Raw genomic sequence first — 6,782 nt, 5'->3', positions numbered from 1 at the left:
GAGGCCACCCTTTTTACATTTAGATGTAGAACCTACCCAAACTATCAATGTTCTAGGTGTGAGTTGTTGTTTCGCCTTCGCTGTCAGTCAAGTAGAATGACCTGGGTCTTTCGGCTACCTTCACCATGTATGGGCCTTCCCATTTTGGTTGAAGCTTTCCAACATTTTTAGCATTAGATTTCCTTCTGACGATTAGGTCTCCATCTTGTATGAGTTTTCTAATCACTTGGCTGTCTCTCCACTTTTTGGTTTGGTCTTGGTATTTTGTAATGTTTTTCTATAGCTTCCAATCTTGTGCCTTCGATTGTTTCCTTGGAGTAGTCGTCATCTTCTGCCAGTGCTTGTTTTATGACGCGGAGGCTCTAGTGCCTGGCTTCTTCGAGCAACATTGCTTCTTTGAATGGTGTAAAGCCTGTTGTTCTAGAGGCTGTAGTGTTATGGGACTACACTACCCTTGGCGGTTCCTCTACCCAGTTGCCCTTGTGAAGGTTGAATAGAGCCTTTGCTATTGCTGATAATATTACTCTATTAGCTCTTTCCACCGCTCTGTTTGATTCTGGGTGGTAGACCAAGGTGAAGGCTACCTTGGTACGTATACTCTTGTAGAATTCTTTGAAGTTGTCCAAGTCGAATTGCTTTCCATTGTCAACTGTTAGGGCTCTTGGTACTCCAAATCTACAAATTATGTTCCGCTAGAACTTTTTTAATGTCTCTGATGTGATTGTTGCAAGTGGTTTGGCCTCAATCCATCTTGTGAAATATTCTATGGCTACTACTATGAACTTGTTCCCCCCCATGTGATGGTGGTAGCGGCCCAACCTAGTCCATACCCCATCTTTGTAGGGGCCAAGTGGGTGGGATGAGTTGTACAACAGCCAAAGGTTTTGATTGGTGTGGGGAGGTGCTCTGGCATGCTTGGCGTGTCTTAACAATCTCTTCTATGTCTTTGATGTGTAGGCCAATAGAATCCTTGCCTAATGGCCTTCATAGTCAGTGCCCTCGGACCAATGTGTGAGCCACATAAACCTGAGTGGATTTCCTATAGAAGGTTTTTGCCTTCGCTCTGAGGTATGCACTTGAGCAGCGGTTGGACAACCCCTTTCTCATATAGTATTCCATCTATCAGTGTATAGCTTCTTGCTCTTGCTATCATTCTTGCAGTGCTCACTTCATCCTCTGTGTGATGCACGTTGTTCAGGCAATCTATGATCAGCTGCCTCCAGTCTTCAGACTTGGTAACTAAGACTATTTTGAATGCCTTCGTTGTGACCTACGTTGTGACCTACGTTGTCGGTGCTTGAAACACTTGAAAAAATGCTCCATTTTGTATAGGCAAGTTGTTTGTTGTTGCCATTGCCAGCTCGTCCGCTTTTGCATTTTCTGATCTTGGTATGTACTGTAGGGTGAATCCCTGGAACCTCTGCTCAAGAGCCCTTACTGTGGCTAGGTATTTGATCAGTTCTGGTTCCTGTGCCATATATTCTTTTTTTGACTTGTCCTGCTATGACTTGGGAGTCTATTTTTGCCAGCAATGTTTTTGCTCCTAGTACCTTTGCCTTGTTGAGGCCTAGAATGAGGTCTTCGTATTCTGCTATATTGTTTGTTGCCTTGAATTCTATCCTTGCTGCATACTTCGTGCGGAGGCCAAATGGTGCTATCAAGACGGCGGAGGCCCCAACGCCTAGATGTCCCCAAGCCCTGTCTGTGTAGAGTGTCTAGATTTAGGGTTGAGGCTACAGGGCTTGGTAAGCCAAAGGTGTCCTATCTGCCATAAAATCTGCTAGTGCTTGGAATTTGATTGTTGTTCTTGATACATAGTTGAGTTCGAACTAGGATAGCTCTGTTGCCCATTTCCCTATTCTTCCGGAGGCTTCTTTGTTGCTAAGTATGTCCTCGAGTGGTTGTGAAGAGGGTATTGTGATTTCGTGTGCATAGAAATAGTGCTTCAATTTCTATGAAGAGATCAACACAGTGTATGCTATTTTTTCTATCTCTGTATAGTTCAACTTTGCTCCTAATAGGGCTTCTGAAATGTAGTAGACCGGCTGTTGAATGACCTTCAACTCTTCTTTTTCTCTTGGACAAGCACCCCACTGACCGCATGGTTGGAGGCTGCAACATATAACAGCATTGGAGCCTCTGGATCCAGCACTGTCACCATGAGTCTGGTAGCCAAATTTTTTTTGAGTTGTTGGAAGACCTTTGACTGTTCTGACCCCCATTCTACCTTGTCTCTGCCTCTCAAAGCTTTGAAGAATGGGAGGCTACATTCTGCTCACTTTGAGATGAATCTGTTAAGTGCTGCTATTCTTCCAGTAAGTTTTTGGACTTTCTTTTTGGTTGATTGTTCCACCATTGATATTATGGCCTTTGTTTTGTCTGGGTTGGCTCTTATGCCTTCAGGTCCTATGATGTACCTGAGCAGTTTACCTCTGCTCACGCCGAAGACACACTTTTCTGGATTGAGTTTTAGCCTGGCTTCTCTTAGATTGGCGAAGGTTTTCTTTAAATCTGCTATGTGATCTCCTTCATTCTTGCTCATCACCACAATATCATCACACATAAGCTATAATGTTTTTTTTGCAGCTGTGGGCCGAGGACCGCCTTCGTCATTCTGGCAAAGGTTGATCATGCATTCTTTAATCCTTCGGGCATTCTTATGTAACAATAATTTCTGAAGGGGGTAGTGAAACTTGTCTTATTTTCATGTTCTTTGTTGAGCCAAATCTGGTGGTATCCTAAAAAGCAATCCAAGAGAGAGAAGTGTTTGCATCCTGCTGCCTTATTGACGGAGGTGTCTATTCTTGGCAGTGAAAATGGGGCTTTCTTGCATGCTTTGTTTAGATCTGTGAAGTCTATGCACATTCTCATATTTCCATTTTTCTTCGGCACTAGTACTACAATTGCCAGCCATTCTGAGTACTTGACTTCTCTGATAACGTTTGCGTTTAACAACCTCTCAACTTTGGCTTGTGCTATTAAGATTCTCTCCTTCGACATTTTCCTTTGTCACTATTTCTTTGGCTTTATTCTGGGTTTGATGTCAAGGGAGTGTTGTATGATATCCCTGCTGACCCTTTTTAGGTCGGAGGCTGACCAACCAAAGACGTCTTTGTTCTTGGCTAAGGTTTCTATGAGTTCTGCTTCTTCTTCTTTCGACAGGTTGCCTCCGATCATGATCTTTCTATCTAGGACTGTATCTTCCAATGGGACTATCTTTGTTTCTTCTTGATCCTTAAGATCTGTTTTCCCTTCGGCATATCCGGAGGCTCCGGTGAGTTGGTTTTGGCTGCTTCGATCGAGTTGATATTGTGCTATGATTTATAGATGGCTCTTTCTATATTTCTTGCCTCCTTCAGAATGTCGTGGACTGTAATGGTTCCATGCAAGGCTGGCATTTTCATACACAGGTAGCCCATATGGATGGCTGCATTGAACTTGTTTGTGAACCCTCTTCCAAAGATGGCGTTGTAGCGGTAGTAGAGATCTACTACATCAAAGGTCACATATTCTGTTCTTACATTTTCCTAACCTCTGAAGGAGACTAGCAGGGATATTTTTCCTAATGCATCGATCCTCTTTCCTCTAAAACCAATTAATGGTGAGTCTGAAGGCTACAACTGACTCCTGCTTAGCTTCATCTGGTCTAAGGCATTGACAAAAAACAATATTTGTAGGGCTTCCAAAGTCTATGAGAACCCTACTGATTTCCCATCCTGCAATGTTAGCCTTGATTACCATGGCATCGGTATGAGGGTAGCTTTCCAGCTGCAAATCTTGTTCTAAGAAGGTGATTGGCGTCTTCGACCAATCTGTGTAGCATACTGGGCCTTGAACTGCTATGTTGTTGATCAACCTAAGGTGATCTTTTTTCTATTTCTTTGTCCAGAACTCCATCAAAGAGCCTCCGACTATAGGCAGTATCATGCCGATGATGGGTAGGGGTGTGTGAGGGTTGAGTTGGTTTTCCAAGTTGGGTTCGTTTTTGGGTGTTGCCAGTTGTGTTGGTGGAGGCAGAGGCAATGCCTCTAGATGTTTATTGTGTACTTGGGATGGCTAGTTGGCCTTAATGAATGTTATGTGCGGAGGTCTTAGGTTTATGTATGCGAGGTTGGCTTCTGCCCGTTGGTTGCTAGTTAGCCCCTGCTACTGAGTACTTGGTCTCCACACGGGTAGAAAGTTGGGGTAGTAGGCAGCGACTAAAGTGGATGGGTGAATTTGGGTGGAGTTTAGGCTTGGGTAAATTGGGCAGTATTGCTGCTGAGATGCTGCGAAGGTACGGTTCACCTCTCTTGAGGGTTGTTGTGGTGGATTTGCTCTGCTTTTGATCCTTTCTTAGGTCTCCTTAACATCTGGACAATCCCTGGTGATGTGCCCTTTGTTTTCTCCATGGAAGAAACAATATTGTCTTCGCTGCTTTTGGTTTTGGTTTCTATTCCAGTTCCTACCTTGGCTATTTCCCTTGCCTTCGGATTATTTCTGAGGCGCGCTGTTTGAGCCTGCCTTCGCTGCTACCCCTGCTAGCTATTTCCTTGTGTTCTATGTTGAAGACTTGCTAGCTTTGCCCTTGTTGTGGCTATGGCTGGCCTTGGCTTCTATTGCCCTTCTAGGCGTCTCTGCTGCTGCCCTGGAACTCCTTGCTCTGTTTTTGTTCTTCTAGCCTTCTACAGAGGTCATTGTCAGATCTGCAATACTTCTCAAATTTGCTGTAAAGGTCTTCGATGCACCTTGGCTTTTCCCTGGCTAGATGAGTTGCGAAGGGTCCTATGCGAAGGCCTTTGATTGTTGCTTCGATAGCAACATCCTTTGGGACATTGGGTGCTTTTGCTTTCATTTGCACAAATTTCTAGAAGTAGTCTTTTAAGGCTTCTCCTTGATTCTGCTTGCATTGAAATAGATCCATGGAAGTCAAGGATTCACTTGTGAACCCCTTGAAATTTGCTAAGATCTTATCACAAAGGTCTTTCCATGAATAGACAGAACTTGGCTTTAGCATCGAATACCAGGCTAGCGCATCGCCTTCAGCTATGATGACGAAAGATTTGGCTAATACCGCTTCATTTCCACCAGCGGAAGCTACTGCTGCCTCAAAGCTCATGATGAATTGTCGTGGGTCTGATCTTCCATTGAATTTGGGCAGGGTGATGGGTTTGTAGGAGGGAGGCCAGGGTGACATATGGTTGCCTTCGGATAGTGGTGATTTATAATTGATGGTTCTGTGGGTTTGCGGTGAAGTGTAGGGTGTGACAAAGGTTGGTTGGGCTATGGTATGTGGCAGGGGGTTGGGTTGGCTTTGATTTACTAAGTGGAGCTAGTTGGACGTGTTGAAGTTAGATTGCAAAGGCTACATACTTTGTATCTCGGCCTGTAGGACGGCTAGCTGCTGCCTGAGCTGATGTTTGGGTTGCCCGTTGATTTGCGGTGAAGGATGTTGTGACCCTGTCTCTTTCTTGCTGCATGCCCTGCAACTAAGCCTGTAGTTGTTGAAGCTCTTGTTCTAAAGTGGGATTTGGGGCTTGCTGCTCCTCGGATGCCGGAGGCTGGTCTTTGACTGTGGGCTCTTCTTCAACTTGATCTTCCGGGGCACTAGCGTAGGTGCTATGGGCATTGCGTTTGGGTCATTCTCTCATCGAGGGCTCTGCAAGAATCCTAGTGGAGGCTGCTCTCTTTCTTGCCATCGTGGGTCTTGCTTGGCCAACATGCGGTGGGCGCCAATGTTAAAAAGTTTGGTTTCCAGCGATTGAGACAAAGAAGGACAACGAAGGCCTTCTCCCAGCCTTGTGCCCTAGGCGAAGGTATGAGTAATGAAAGGTGGGCCCTAGCTAGATTAGGGTTTCATAAATGTGTATCCCCCTTTTGCACATAGTTTGAGTCCCCCCTTTTATAGGGCACTGTTTGTTAGAGCTACTCTTTACATTTTCTACCCATTGTCGGTTACAGTATATTCCTGGAATATTCCTATGCTAATAGAAGCCCCCTGGGGCAGTTTGGGCATCTTCTTTATCTACCGCTTTTGCCTGTTGGGCCATATTCAATGACCCATCATCAGCCCATGGCCCAGTAATGTCGCCGAGCGGGGGCTTTCCCTTGTTCTGTGGCCTCCGCCTAGGAAGCCTTTGCCAGAGCTTCTCGACCTTCGCTTCTAATGCTCGAGCCATGGCCTTCGCTTGTACCATGAGAGACTCCGCCCCCGACCATGTCCAGGTGCCTTCGCCATAGCTTCCCGGCCTTCACCTCGTGTGATCGCCCGAGTGGAGGCCTCTACTTCCTTTCCCTACACACTATTCATAAAACTCGTTAGTCGTTAGTTCTTATTGTTGTTACGAACTTTGTTCTCTGCGACTCATATCCGTGTCCCAACACAGGTCGATTAGAATTAACAAACTCGGTCTTCTCGGCTCTCATGACTTTCTAAATGTGTACCTTCAGGTTGCCTAAGACGGATTCAGAATGATGCACTTTTTCTCAAGTGTTGGCATAAATTCTACAACAAATTGGATATTCCATGGGCGCATCGTCTGGTCGATTTGGGAATGCTACTACCGCAATCATAAATTGCTAAATCATATAAAAAAGGCTCCTTCTGGTGGTGAGATCTTTGGAATCTTTGGGAAACTTACAAGGGGATGGCCCCTTGGAATCCTCTAGGATGGTCCCACCTACAGCTATTGGGAGGATCCTCTCTAGGAGCAAGAAGTACCAAAGATTACCTACCCGAAGCTCTTTTCCTTTACAAAGCATTTGACCATACCCTTCCTAAAAGTTAATCTCTGGAATATCCC

This window comes from Miscanthus floridulus, chromosome 16 (genome assembly GCF_019320115.1).
Source record: "Miscanthus floridulus cultivar M001 chromosome 16, ASM1932011v1, whole genome shotgun sequence".
Lineage (NCBI taxonomy): Eukaryota > Viridiplantae > Streptophyta > Magnoliopsida > Poales > Poaceae > Miscanthus > Miscanthus floridulus.
This window is presented reverse-complemented; position numbering follows the sequence as displayed.